Source organism: Anabrus simplex, chromosome 5, assembly GCF_040414725.1.
Source record: "Anabrus simplex isolate iqAnaSimp1 chromosome 5, ASM4041472v1, whole genome shotgun sequence".
Lineage (NCBI taxonomy): Eukaryota > Metazoa > Arthropoda > Insecta > Orthoptera > Tettigoniidae > Anabrus > Anabrus simplex.
In genome coordinates this window covers 232,479,694-232,495,861 of record NC_090269.1, presented here as the reverse complement: position 1 = coordinate 232,495,861, position 16,168 = coordinate 232,479,694, and the positions used below count along the sequence as shown (strand labels likewise).

The window sequence follows — 16,168 nt, the reverse complement described above, 5'->3', positions numbered from 1 at the left end:
ATATAAAAGGAAAGCTAACCGCGAGCAAGGGAGTCTGAATTGGAGCTGGACAGCAGTAGTGCTAGCTGTCGCCGGAGTAGTTGTGTTGGAGTGTTAAGTATGTGGTGGGCATTCCACCAGTCAGTGTTGTAACCGTCCAGGCTTCTCCAGCCCTACTAATTTAATATAATATCATTTTATGCGATATCATTTGATATCAAGTTTATCCGCCATCGGCAATTATTCGTAATAACATATGTATTCTACGTCAAGCATTTGTAAATTAGGTTTTTGCAATCATATTGTATATATTATAACATCATTTATTATTTATTATTATATTATGAAAGCTAGGAATTTATTATGTATTGGATTTGGTTAATATGTTGAAATATAGTTGTTGTCATTTCATCTCATATTTGTGTATACAGAAAGGTTATTCTTGAGCGTGGAAATTTGCACGACTCACTGGGTTTAACTTATGAGCCAAGGCTAGTAACAGCGACCCACGCGCGAGGCTTGCAAGCTGGTCAGCTACATCATCGTCACGCCTACTGGACTTGTCAAGAAAGAAGAGAAGGGGAGTTGATAATTCGATCTACGAATCAGATACTTCGTTGTATATGAGTTTTGAGACTGAACTGTTACCAAGAGTGGGGGTGAGCCTGGATATATAGAGATTCTCACCACGAGAACGGGACCTAACTTCTACTTCTGCTGTGATCCGAACTTCTACTGTGAACATCTACTGTGAACAACGTTACTGATTTTTGAAACAGTGTGTCGTCGCTCCGCAACATAGTTATTTTTGTACGTGTTATCGCTTCGATACAGTACTTAGCTGCGGTTAAGTTATCGGATCTGTGTGAGACGAAACAAGCTTACGGCTTGTGTTATATTCAGTAAATCTTCTGGACGAAGAACTATGTTTAGTTCAAGTCCACGGAATTTGGTACAAGTCTGTACCGTATAAATATTATAGCTCAGTTGGATTGAGATTTCTACTAATATGGAAAAATTCATATCTCTGAATTTTGTCCTCATACAATCAACGCTGATCAGCTTTTACAAGTATAGGGCCAATGTCTAATTTCAAGACTAGGCAATTAGGGAGTGCCAGTCCAGATAGCCCGTACCATATCAGAGAAGGAAGGAAGGATGTCCATGGAGCAAATTCTACATCGAGAAGAAGAGAACGAGTAACCACGGAAACCAGATGACTTCAACGGAAGCTGCAATTGGTGAGCTTCAATTAGATAAAGCAAGCAATAGTAAATTCAGTAAAGTAAATTCTAAATTCCTCCACGCTTTAAGGAACTTTTCCAATTCATCTCATTTTTTTTGTATAATAAATTCATTTGTATTTTATATTGCGTTAATTTTCTTTCTTAAGCGATACTTAATGGTTAATTATTTAAAATCCTACCCCTGTGATTTAAGTATAAGTCTCTATGCTAGTAAATATAAATTTTGGTTTACAGTTTTGTTTAAAACTGTAACCCTGGCGCCCAAACATCACATAGAGAAATGGGAAACCATGGAATGTTAAGTGTTTCTATTTGCGTGGCAATTTGCGGGCAAGCCACAAATAGTTTATTTGATATTCATATGTCCCAAGGTAACAACTTTCCAGTTGGATAGCAAAATATGGATGTTATCGGAGTTATTGGATAAGTATGACAAAGATTAATGTTAAAGTGTGCTCGCTGTTTTTTAGTGGTGCTTTGTTATTGTCCTGCCAAGTAATACATGCTGAGTAGTCCACTGTTTAAAATGGCCACACTGACTGTGAGATAACCGAGTTGACTGTATTGATTCCGTGAGTTACCGGACTCATTTGGAGCCAAGTCAATCAACAGTCACCATGTGTCATGATTGCCAGCAGACCATGTGTTTAAACTTGTGTGTGCGTGAAGCTGTTGTGATGAGTGAACGGTAATGCATGCTTAGTGAAAGATGGCTGTCAATCAAGATTACTGAAGAGATCGCCGCTCCTGGTAGATACCATCTATATCATAATAAGAAAATTATTCTTAGGATCCCCCTTTTTCACCACAACAAATAATACTTTGATTATTTTATTTCTATAACCTAGTAATTTTTTCAGGACAGGTTTCATCCTCTTGTGGACATCATCAGCCGTATTCCCTTAGTCCTAATCATCATTTTACAGTTCCAGTTTCCCGGGTACTGTTCGCAAGCCTCTTCCATTCTGTGTTACTGAGATATGTTCTGTTGTTAATAATACCCTCCAATGTCCTTCCCCGATCTTCAATGTCCATCTAGTGGGTTCTTGGTCTTCCCAACATCTGCTTCCCTGCCACATGTCTCTCCAAGTAAACATATGCTGTCCTTGTTGGCTCCATCCTCGTTACATGCCCAAACCACCTCAGTCTGGACATGTTGACCCGATCTAACAATGATGTAACAATCCCAGCTTCCTTCCTAACCACATCATTCCTTAACTTGTCCAGTATTTTTTTTTTTTTTTTGAATTGCGGACCTAAGGAACTTCATCTCAGATGCCTGCAAACTTGATAAGTCTTAGTGAGGGTGCAGGTTTCAATACCATAGGTGAAGATTGGTATGAAGTACAGATTGAACATCACCAGCTTTGATTTTGTTGGTACTTTGGGATTTCAGAGGAGTGTTCGTACTTGCTGGTAAAAGTGAGAGCTCTTCTGCACTCTTATTTGCCGCTCCGTTGTGGCTAGCGTATCTCGAGATATTACACCGCCGAGGTATGTAAAGCTTTCCACACTTTCTAGTGGATGGTTTCCTAGCATGATGTTCACTGCACAATCGCAAGGCTTGGCCTATCATCAACCTCTAAGCCATCATACCTGGCATGGGTCTGCAGGTGCTGTTGTCTACTCCGAGTTCTTTGTTTGCATCCGAGGCTCATATAAGTGTTGAAAGTGATTGCAGTTACTCTCCAACTAACTTGCTAGGCCTAACGTTAGAGAAGATTTGCCGTACAACACCAGTTACTTTCACTTCTCTTCAACATATGAACGCCACACGTAATATTTACATCAACACACTGACCAGTTTAACTTTATTTCAACCTGGCTGCATAATACACCCATTAACCGAAGATAACGGCAGGACTTCTAGTTTTAATGCAACTTCATTTATTCTTATACAAATCCAATTGAAATTCGCAAGATAGTATTACAACTCCACGGACACTGTAAACTCACATCAATGTACGACGCTGTGTTCAATATTTTAATTCATATAGACATTACTTTAACATCTATTAATGGCGGATATCGGCAAGACTTCAAGTTTTAATGCAATTTCATTTATTCTTAACTCAACTTTATTTGAACTTCGCAAGATATCATTGCAAGATCTAGGATACTGTGAACTCATATCACCATAAGATGCTGTACTCAATATTTAATCAGACATTACTATATTGTGTTTTTATTTGTACATGACAAGATGGGATTTTAATTCCATGTTTTATACCATCCAAATTTTTTAAATGTTACATTGTAATGGTCATAGTTTTGAATTTTTAATGGGGGCCCCCCTATTTTATCAGGTCTTATTGTATACTGAATTTTAGTCCACTAGCTGAGGAAGAGAAGGCATAAATATTCTCGAAACATGTACTAGATGTTAAGGTGAATGGTAAATAGTAGTACGGTATTGACTAGGCGGACCATCTACCAACATATTTGCAAGCATAAAATCTACAATTTCTTCCACTTTCCCTGTTAGTGTCACTACATTGATGGTCGCTATCTTAATGTATTTGGTTGCTGGTCGCCCATTTCTCACATTTCTCCCAGCATCACATGAAATGCATGTCACTTGTGAGGAACGCCCTAGCATTCTGCACATCGCTTGTGGGGAACGCCCTAGCATTTTCCGAGGCTTCAGTACACTTATCAGATAGGCTTGTATTATAATGGGTTCGCCACTCCTACAGGCATTTTAGAGCTACTGCCAGCCAAAACTTGTAGGCTGCTCCTAACATGGAGAACAGACACCTTTCGTAACCGCTCCTCTGGAGTACAGACTCTACAGTTGATATGGGGTTTCAGTGGCATTTCCTCCACCGAGGGCCCGTTTCCCTTCTATAAGAACTCCTCCGGCCGTAGCTGTTGGTCCTTATAGTGGGTCAGGCTATATACCGCTGCCCAACACTCTGTGTGGAGACACTTGTTCCATCTTGTCATGTATGGTTTACTCCAATAACATAACAGATTTAAATGGCAGTATAAATATACAAATGAAATAATAATATTAATACAAATAATGACAATATCTCTTACTTCTGAATATAGTGCGAGGGTGTGATATATGTGCTATCACAACCTGCTCTCTGTATATATGCCAGGAGCACACTGTCTTCACCTGTCAAGCCTGTAGTCAGATGAAGATCACAGTTTCATTATATAAGAATAGTCAGCTCATGCATATAATGAAGATTGATAAACAAATTCTCTTTAGTGAATAGTAAAACTATAACTGCTGTTACCCTTCTATCTGTTGTAGCTTTTAAAATGATAAACACTGTTCTTACCATTGCACTGTATACTGCACCTTGTTTATATTGCTGTAACATTGTTTTATACATATTTTTACTGACAGCTGTAAATTACTTGTACACTTTTTTTACCAGTTTACTTTTGTGAATTCTGTGAATTTATATTCTTCCCATTTCACTGTATTTTGATTTGTGTTTTAAAGCAGAACGTAACATTAGTTATTGTATTATTTTAAATCACTATTTAAAATGTAAATAAATAATATTTGTATTTTTAATCATGAAAATAGAGAGTAAACAAAAAAATAGAGCAGCATACCAAAAATAAATAGCAAAATGAAATATAAAAATGATATTGAAGGCTTGTGATCTTTTCCACTGCGCGTGATGACTGACGTTACACTGCCCTGAGCGACATCCCAAGGGTTGACTAAGGTACAGCACCAGCGTTTGCCTGGTGAAAATGGGAAAGCACAGAAAATCATCGTCAGCGCTACTGACAGTGGAGTTCGAACCCACTATCCCTTGAATGTAAGCTGACAGCTACAGGACCTAAACCTCACAGCCACTTGCTCGGTAGTTGATAATGACATATGTATTGAATTCTGATGCCTTTGCTGGCAGGACCTAGTGTTTACAGCGCACTATGTCTTCTGGTACAGGCTAGAGCAATTTTGTTACTTTCATAGATCTGTCTCTGTCTTATCCTTGGCTTTGACAATATGAAAGTGACCGAGGTATGAGCAATGTTAATAATGCCAATTCCTTATGCAGCCAGTCGCTGCTATGAATGGTGTGAAAATGTTGCTCATAGGGTCGGTTGACGCATTTCAGTGGGCTTGGCAGACTGATATGTAATAGCAACTCTGGCCCGGTGAGGAAAGCAACGGGAAACTACCTCACTCATTTCCCTAGTACGCCTCTTCAGTGATGCCTAGGTCATCTATGACAGCTGATGGCAGAGCTGTTGAGGATCCCACCAGCGGAAGCGCTGACGGACTGACCGTACATTGAATTCTGGGAGTGACACCATATTGTAGAAATTTCAGCCACTGGCGCAGCTACAGACACAGTGGCACAGAAAATGTCACACAATTTAAAGTCACATGATTTATATTTGATTATGAAAGTAAATACAGTACTGTATATTTCTGAAGGTGGGTTGGAACACATCTCTCCTCTAAAAGCACTACAGGAGAAACTTGTAAGGAAACATGCCAATATAGATTTCGAATTCTATGGTAGTGACACTATAATCAATCGAAACTGGACCAAAGAACTACAAGAACAAAGACATGTTATAACCAGATATGCGATAAATGGCTTCCACCACAAAATACGTGCAAAGGCAAAATACCATAACCCAACGAGCGACTGTGTTTGCACACTGGTCTGCAATCACTGCCACATCCTAAAGTGTAAAAAGATACAAAAAACGCTATCTTAATATAGCAAAGATGAACCCATTAAACTCAATACTCATTTGAGTGCTTCTTATTGTTATTATTACTAATACAAGGTAAGATCAACATCGTCTACCTTCCATTATGATGTTATTAATGTTGCGAGTCCTTTAACTAACTTCTACCTTTTATTTATATGCCCATTATTCAGCCCTGTCATTACATTCATATTACTTGTTTCACCTCTGCTATGTAACCCTTCTATGTGCGCTTACAGGTAAATTTTTGGAGGGAATGCATGAGTGAGGATGGAGCTGATTCATTTCCTTTAAGAATTGCCATTTCATCAGCTACATTTCCCATCATCATAGCTTGAGAGTAAATGGTTGATTTTTTTCAACAGTAACAATGGTGAATGTATGGATAAGTGAGGTATAATGATTATTCTTTTTGCTGTGATTTGTGTTGGTTAGAGAAAAATATTCTTGGATTGCTCCTGTGTTTAACAATTTATTTTTAGATTTATTTTGAACATTCATTTATATGGATAAAAAACCTGCAGGCAAAGGCATGGATAATAACAGTGGGTCTACTTGGGATGTAATTTCTACTAGTGTTATTAATCTGCAGCAGTTCGCACCCCTTCCTGCTCAGCGATCAATGGCTTTGGTAGGTAGCATTGCCATAGGTTGGCTCTCCAGACAGTCATTTGTGCAGAAGGGCAGTGTATAACATGAGATCAATGCTTTACTTCTCGCAGCCCAGTACTCACTACATTCAGCTGCACACAGAACGACTGTCGTTTGTTTACACGCTCATGGCCTTCTCGGAAAGGATGTTGTCAAGCAGTGCACAGTGCTGCCAACCACTGTACTTAGGAACTAATGAGTGAGTGGTGCTTTGATAGCTGGTGGTGGTGATCATTGCTACTTGCCGTGCGGACATTAGGATAGGATCTGGACTGGTTCTTGCTGTGCAGAAGGTTAGGATAGGATCTGGACTGGTTCTTGCCGTGTGGACGGTTAGGATAGAATATGGACAAGACAATACATCTGGATGTTAAAAAGCCGCGAAGCGGCCCTAGGCCTCTAGTTTCTTGTGGAAACACGACTGGTCTGGACTGGTTTTGCCGTGCAAACATTAGGATAGGATCTAGACTGGTTCATGCCGTGCGGACGGTTCGGATAGGACATGGACAAGACCGTTGGTCTGGACAGTTGGAAGCCGCAAAGCGGCCCTAGGCCTCTAGTTTCATGTGGAAACACGGTTGGTTCTTGCCGTGTGGATGGTTGGGATTGGATCTGGACAAGACCACTGGTCTGGCAAGCAAAGGGCAGTGTTCTCCCTAGGGCCTTTTTAATGGGCGCACTGCCCTGACGTTTTTGTAGACCGCCTGGCTAACATAACCAAGATGTGTGGTAGTAACATATTTTGATTAACTGGGTGCTCCAAATTAAAATGTAAATACTGTAAAACTGTTTGTTTAAAAGAAATCTTCATTATTTTCAGCATAATTGCATCATTTACATTGGAGTTTAAAGTATCACATAGTATTGTGTGTGAGCGGTGTCTGTATTAGCGTCAAATCTCATGCAAACATTCGATTCCACACTATGTCCCAAACCCGTACGGCATTCCATGGCAATGTGTTACATGATTAAGAACGAGCAGTAGAACACTAGAAGTTTATAATACTCTGTTATGTCTTGTTTGTGATAACACTAAAATAGTTCAGCTTTGCAGATGTTGACCTGTCTGATATTCTTGTTAATGCCCTGAGGGGAATAGTCTACATTGAAATTTTATCATTTTTTACTACTATTCCCCGCACGGCTGCTCATTCCAGTCCCCGGCTAACGAAAATTTCCGGGGAGAACACTGAAGGGAGTCTGCGCTTTTATTCTGCCAGGGATGGTAACGCAATGTATTTATCAGCATTGATAGCAATGCCATCACATTCTGTTCACGTTGACAAATAAAATTGCAAGTAGCTACTTTAGCCATGGACGATGGCGTGTGCTGCTTTTCATTAGGTTATGAAAGTAAATACTTCTGGGGGTGGGATGGTGGGTTCCTAGACATCACAATGAACACATCTCTCCTCTAAAAGGACTTCCAAGTAAGATTTGCATTATTTTCACTTCCTTATAATGTTATAAACGTTGGGCTGTGGGATGTCAAGTTTTACCTTACATGAGTAATCACACAATTATTTAGGAGGACAACGATCAAAACATGACGAAGGGCAGAGCTTTCACACACAAAAATATCAATTTATACTTCGCATGCCATAGCCCATACTGGTACTTAAGGATAAATAGTGTATCTTACAACTCGTGTACACATAACAAAATAGTAGAAAGGATATAAGAACTACTTTAAAATTGTCTTTTTATACCTAGGCTTGGATAATGAATCAAAAAGGTACCTCTCTACCATGGTAATCAATTGTATTAATGAGAAGAGCTTAGATATACAAGTTCAAAGTAAGTTGGACTGAAATTAGTTTCAATCACACCTCCCCGGTAGTCAGATAATCACAACAAAAAATATCCTATGAATTCACAGCGGCTGTAACCAAGGTACGATAACCAAAGAGTTAGGCCTACTATATATGTACACTACATCAGCACTACGCTCAAGCAGAACAGGAGTAAGAGTTCACCGGCGGATGCTCAACGCACAGAAAATTGAGAGATAGAAAGGATGATTATGCTATATAATGTAGAATTGTGATTTAGCCAACCTCTTACATAAATACATTGATTACGTAGTCGTTTCAGTCCTAGCCATAAGAATTGGCTTTGAAAAACATCAAAATGGTCTTCTATTTTTTTTTCTTTCTACACGATATTTCGATCATGATACAGGGCGATTCTTCTTAGCAATAGAGACGAAATCTAGGCAATAAGTTACTTCCATGTAAGCAAACTCCGACATAAAATAACTTTCGCCAAAACAGGAAAATGACACGTGAAAGTTCTGTATCCAATATCGCATCATGCAATATAATCAAATCTGAGGCTATAATACTCCCAAACAGCTTAGCTTAACTGCGGAAAGGAACCGGGGAGTATATCATCATCCTGTCAACAAGAGTATTTTGTTGGAGGAACGCTTGCAATAACCACTAACTCACTCTAGTTATAATCGTAAACATGCTACTTCCAGAAATTTGTCCTTACCTCCAAAAACTTAAGTTTGACCGAAATCAATTTCTACACACTTCACCGGTAATCACAACAAAAATATCGTAAAATATCACTGCGCCTGCAACCCTATAAACAAGGCACGATACACCAAAGAGTTACTATATACAGAACTTTAAAATGGCTGCTACTCCCAAAATGCAATTATTTGATACAGTTCTACCAATACCACTAGATCATCTCAGAAGATCGGTACTAAATAGAATAAATAATAAGGACGGCATCTGGTAAGACCACCAATTGGAGTATTGTTCCAGTGTATGAACATCAAAGTATTGAGGAGGCAACACAAGAGATAAAGTTAACAAAAAAATGAGGTTATAAAATCTACAATTGTATTACCTATAGTTCAATGACAACTAATATACAACACACAGGAGTAGTACATGGTCATAAGGTAAGCTTCACACCAGAATGGTTCCTCTTGGCGACTTGCTACCATACAAACATGACCGGGTAAAAATAAGAGGTAGAAATTAAAGGAAGGTGTTGGTGTCAGAAAGGAAATACGATAAAGCTACTACCGTAGTTGGCGTGGGATTGAGTACCGTATCCAAAAGGACAATTGAGTGGGTAACAAGAATTGTTGCCTAATGAGCGGCTGTAACCATTTTATTCTACTAACTTCGAGCAGCGGACATCGAAACAAGATATGGTTAATCGTGCCAATCGACGTACGACATTTACAGAAGTTAGACTCGAACGGTAGGGGTAGACCAAGCTATGAATATGACAAGCAGATTAGAGCAGATGTAGGATGCAATAGTTACGCAGAAATGAAAATGTTAGCACAGGATAGGGTGGAATGGAGAGCGGCAACAGACCAGTCTATGGACTGAAGACTCAAACAACAGACTCGATCAATTTCATACGAAATAACTGATCAGGTGTGCACATATGATTTAGCCACAAACGAATAATATTAGTGATGTGACGTCTGGTATAATAATGTAGAGTAAACCACGGAGATTTCGGAATAGTGGGAAGTAGCGTAAACAAACTACGACCTGTTCTACACGAGGGGTGACTTCAATCATCCTTCCATAATTGTCTGATCTTATCGCGACAGCCGCTCCAAAAATCAGTAAAGAGTAAAGCCAAATGGTACGCAACGCCCTGACCTTGGACTGCCACCTGAGCCAAGGCACCAGCCTGTTCATTACCTCTAATATTTGAATGACCCGGGATCCAAATTAAGATAACCCTTTTACCTAATGTGTGTAAATCGAAACAGAGTGCGAAGATTCTGAATGTACCAAATTTTCAAGAAACTGGGATTATTTAAGGCTTAAAGCACACTCAGGGAATCAGATGCAATGTAGGCATTGTCTATTGGTGAATACCTTATGCATAGTAAGGCTTGGCGGATTGCAAAAGCCTCCGCAGTAAAAATAGTTGTCTCCGACGGGAGTGGATATAGTTTTGAAATATGTAAATCGGATGAGAAAACAGCAGCCCCTACACCTGGAGGGTTGTAAAGTTTGGACCCATCAATATATAATATTGGTGAAAGGTAATGAACATCCTGGGACAAAGCTAGACGTACGTACTTCCTAGCACTGTTTGTCCAGAACTGACTAAGAGGTTGAGATCCACCGCATGATGGTAAAATAAGTGAAGGGACATAATAGTTTGCTTGAAAAAGAAGAAGAAAATTAGATGTGGAAGGGGTACGAGTAATAGAAGTGCGAAGGGAATTAAAGTAATTATATGCTCAAGCAAGGCCAGGGTAATGGCGTAGGGGAGTACCACGTCCCTGACGGTAGTGTACGAGTAATGCTAATTTGGGAAGGAGTGGGTGTGAGTTAAGAGAGAGAGTCTTGAGAAAAAACTTGGAGGCAAGTAATTTTCTTCTAAAATATAATGGGAATTCCGCAGCCTCGACCAAGCTTGCATTATTAGGGGAAGATCGCAGAGCCCCAATAAAGAGTTTAATAAATTGGACATGAATCGAGACCAATTTAAGATTCTTTTGTTTGGCCGCCGTGTTTATGAAACCCGAGCCATAATCAATGTTCGAGCGAATGATGTTTCGATACAATAGTAGCATTTTACTTGGATCCGATCCCCAAGATCTCTGCCGTAAGGCACAAGATAATGTTTTTTTGTTTTTTCGGAAGAGATTTTCCTACAAGGTATTGAATATGAGAGTGCCATAATAATTTCCTGTCGAGGTAAATACCTAAATATTTAGTCGACTGGACAACCGGGATCGAAAAACCTTGAAAGAGGACAGGTGGGTAAGCAGAACGCTGGGACCAAGAGAAAATTACCGCTCTACATTTATCGCAGGCCACTTCTGATTGATGACGTGAAGCCAAGTAGCAAAATACGAAAGAGTCGAATGTAAGGAATTGTAAATAGCTTCGAGGGACGAGAGACTAAGATATATAACCAGGTAATCGGCAAATTGTAACATACGAGCACTGCGTGTAATATATCGAATATATCGAATATAGTGTAAATAAAATAGGACTGAGAATATCTCCTTGAGGAAGTCCCGTGGATGTCATGCGTGCCTGGATATGAGAAAAAAGGTTTTAATTGAAGAGTTCCGTGCGAAAGCATGTTCAACAGGAGATTAACAAAGAGGGGCAGGAAGTTATAAAGGAGCAAATTTTGAAGTTACACTTGGAGGTTGACATTATCATAAGCCCCACGTAAGTCAAAATATGGCCATCAAGGGTTTTCTCCGACAGCGTGCTAGAGAAATATCGGTTAACAAAAGGTTAATAGTATCCGTGGCAGAACGACCCGGTAGAAAGTCAGATTAGTATTTCGGAAGTAAATTGTACTAGTCTAGATACCATTTAAGGCGTTCAAGAAGAATTGTTTGGAAAATTTTCCGAAGGCATTGTCCAAGGTATAGGCCCCTATAACTGTCGGGAAGTAAAGGGTTTCTCACTAGTTTCAAGATGGGAACCAAATAAAATTTGTTCCAGCTGGAAGGAATCTGAACAGATTCTAGGCAACGATTGAAAATCTGCATTAAGGTCTGTCGCGCCAAGGGTGGACGCTGTTTCAATACTGAATACGATATATATTTTCCCGTCCAGGGGCTGAAGTGTGTGATGCTTGGACAGCCAGATTTAATTCGTTGACATCAACTGGACTAAGTAGAGAAGAAAATTTATTGTAGATAGGAGGAATATGGAAACTATAATGTGGGGATACCAAATCCGGGATTAATTGATGAAAGAAACGTAAAAGAGCCTCCTTATTGAAGTGTACATTAGATGGTGTACGAAGAAACTGGTTGGACAGGCCAGCAACCGCTCGCCATATATGTTTGGACGATGACTGTCTATTAAGACAGGAAAGGAAGGCTTTCCAAGCCAGCCGGCGTTTTTTGTTAAATGCCTTTTTTAATTTGGGCGGCCAGTTCTAAAACGTCGAAAGGAGCGAAGTGCTGCCTTCCGTTGTGAAATCAAAGCGGCACACTCAGCATTCCACCAGCGTGCATATTGTATAGTTTTGGGTCGGAAATGAGGCCGATTATTATTATTATTATTATTATTATTATTATTATTATTATTATTATTATTATTATTATTATTATTATTATTATTATTATTATTATTATTATTATTATTATTATTATTAAAGCGTCTTTATTGTGGCGAAGTTAGGGCTCCCGGCCCTTTCTTACACTTAACCACTTCATGTATATACAATGTATATTTTACATAAAATTCAAACATATGAAATCTTTACAACCTAAAGTATAACTAAAGCAACTAAAGTATCACCAACTAAACTAAGGTGAGTAAAGTATAACTAAATTATATACAGGAACACATTGCAATAAACAATCATATTCACTCTCATTCATGCATCCCATTCACACTCAAGAAAGACTGGAAGTGCTTAAAAGATGACGCTGGCAAAGGATTTTAAATTTTGTCTTAGATTTAGCTTCCCTGATGTCATTGGGGAGTTCATGGTATAGATCAAAATACTGAGTGAGAATTGATGTTAAAGTATTACAGGGCATCGGTTGATCGTCGAATTCAAATAAATTGTTAACCAAAAACTGTTGAAACTGGGTTGTATTGAAGGGTAAAATTCGCCTACTCACTTTAATCGGGGGCAGAGCAGCAGGTTGATTGTCATCAAAGACAATAAAGATGGGAAAATGATCACTCGAATGAGTGGCCTTTATTACCTCCCATTCGACTCGGTGAGCCAAATCGCTGGTACATATAGTTAAATCAACAACACTCTTCTTTTCGAACGGCGACGTCACTCGAGTAGGCGAACCATAATTCAAAATGCGTAACGTATTTAATGTAGTGATTTTAACTATTTTATTCCCTTTGGGACAAGAGACCTCGCATTTCCAGCTTTGATGGTGATAGTTTAGATCTCCCCCGAGGATAAAAGGGTACGGAAGTTGCGAGAAAAAATATGTCCAATTGGAATATGAGCCTTGGATTTTCGGTGGACATTAGATAGAAAAAAATGTATGTTTGCGACAGCAATGGCGACCACCTGTGTACCAGGTATTCTGTAATGCAAAGGTGTCGAACGGAACAGTAGACGGTTAGACACCAAAATACAAGTCCCATCATAACCATAGTTATCATGTCGAATACAGGTGTAGTTTGGGATATGAAATTGTTTGGCTGGAGCCAACCAAGTCTCACTGAGAAAAATTATGTGAGGGAGATGGGAATCAATCAGTAAAAATAGTTCGTGTCTCTTATGTACGACACTACGAGCATGGCAGTAACCGGGGGCGAGTTCAGGAAGCGTTCTTTAGACGTAATACCATCAGTATCAACCGGCCTAGAAGGAAAAGGTAGGCGATTCCCAGAAACAGAAGGCATGAAATGAATTGCACTCCTGGAGGAGGAAGGCATTTGGAAAATTGTACGCTGTCCCCCGTACATCGTATCCTGGTGAACGATCGTGTTTAGGTGGAGGCGATGTGACGACCGCCGTGAATTTTCGTTTCCTGGACGGAGGAGATTGTGGAACTTGAGAAGTTCGGGGAGAGGGGGAAAGTGTTGGAGGGACATGAGTGGGCCGAATCGACTTTCTACAGGGGTGAAAAAAGACGCAGGATTTGAAGTAGTAACTTCCATAGCCAGCTTTTTCTTCAATTCCTGTTGGCGTTTATGCTCGGGCCAGTGAAGTGATCCCACTGGATGTTCCACAGAACAGCTGATATATTGTCTTCGAGAATCCGTACACTCTTGAGTCTCGTGATTTTGTGCGCAATTGGCACATCTATGGCTTTCAGCTCTATAATTTTTCTGGTGTGTCAATAGCGTTGACATCTACGGCAGATTGTAGGTTGAAAAACAAAGGGTTCAACCGGGGATGGAACCCTATAAAATACAAACGAATGAAGGTAGATTCTGGTTACGGGAAGTTATCTTAATGGTTCCTGTGGGAATATACGTGACCTTGCCATCCTGCATGAAATGTCTGTTCATTCGCTGAGCTCCGACTATAGGTACGAACGTTTCAACGTATTTGCAATTTTTTGCTAGGGGCTTTACGTCGCTCCGACACAGATAGGTCTTATGGCGACGATGGGATAGGAAAGGCCTAGGAGTTGGAAGGAAGGGCCGTGGCCTTAATTAAGGTACAGCCCCAGCATTTGACTGGTGTGAATATGGGAAACCACGAAAAACCATCTTCAGGGCTGCCGATAGTGGGATTCGAACCTACTATCTCCCGGATACAAGCTCACAGCCACGCGCCTCAACGCGCACGCGATTTGCAAGTTTCCTCTTCGGTCAAATCCCTATCCACCCCTCTGATCACTCTAACCTTATAGATCGAAACTGAAGGAATAAAAGCTTTAAGATGATTTTTCTGTAAAATAGGATTTGACAGGAAAAGATTTGAATTGAAAGGGTTTGAAATTCAATTTGTAGCCGATGTCTGCCTCTACGAGAGATTTGGGTAAAACCAACAAATTTCCATTCATAATTCTTTTTCCAGGGCCATTGGATGCATACCACCCAACTTTTTACTTTCGTCAAGGGCTTCAACAAAGACTATATATGGGCCGGTATGGTGTTCATCGTATGACTGGACGTCAGGTTTTACAATAGAAGGACCGATATTAGTTGATGGAGCATAATTACGTTCATGTTGGGTAGTATCAGAAAGCACAATAGTTTCTCCATAGGTATTTCTCGACTGTCAAGTACAACAGACTCCTCCTCCATACTATTACCCCCGCTCGACTCCGCCATGAGGCCAGGAGTGAGGGAAAAATCACTTGGTTCTACGGGCTGACAAAGAGCAGCCACTCGGGTCTGCTCGGGAGAGCAGTCAGCCCAGTCACTCGGGTCAGCTCGGGTCCTTCCGTGTATGCCCGGACCACCGCCGTCTCGATCCTCCTATAAGAGGATTAGGAGGATCGAGACGGCGGTGGCCCGGACACACGCTTCGCATCTCCCTCATCAGAAGCGTAAGAGTTAATTATTTGGTGATTTGTGATGTCTCAGTTTTAAAACGTGGTAATTGTTGGATTCCTTTTTGAATAGTTGGCATGCGTCTCTCGTATGTTTTCAGTACTGTTGTTGAATAATATGCGTTTAAGCTCTGCTGCAAAGAGATAGTACTTAAAGTGGCTCATTAATTAACAAGCATTTGGCCTGTTCTTTTGTGTTCGTCCGGACTCACATATACAGACACTCACTGTCCCCAGTCAGTCATCTTCCTCATGAGAAGCGTGATAGATATTTCTTTTGGTGATATGTGCTGGACGTCTCAGTTTTAAAGCGTGACAATTGTCGGATTCTTTTTGCAATATTTGTTATGCATCTCTAATTCTGTGATGTTTTCAGTACTGTTATTGATTGTATTCTGTTGCAAAGAGATAGCAGTTAAAGTGGCCTAACCTGTCATATCTATATTTCAGCTAGTAACTTCCACAATGGATAAGTTTACCTGCAGTGTATCCAACACGTCATTTAATTATAGGAAAAATTTAAATAATCATGTAAAAGTTAAACATTCAAATACTTATTCACAATTTGTATGTGATTTGTGCACTTTCAGCACTAACACGAAGTTCAATTTAATGCGTCATAAAAGTGCGAAACACAGGC

The 16,168-nt window shown here is 39.9% G+C and overlaps 1 protein-coding gene across 1 annotated transcript in view; it reads right to left on the bottom strand.

Annotated features, from left to right (window-relative positions):
• Nucleotides 1-9,218, bottom strand: part of LOC136874792 (uncharacterized) — a 262,590-nt gene extending 253,372 nt beyond the window's left edge. The window contains exon 1 of the mRNA XM_067148464.2: nt 9,072-9,218. The gene's annotated coding sequence lies outside the window, so the exon portion shown is untranslated. The remainder of the gene's footprint in view (nt 1-9,071) is intronic.
• Between the last annotated feature and the right edge of the window lie 6,950 nt (nt 9,219-16,168).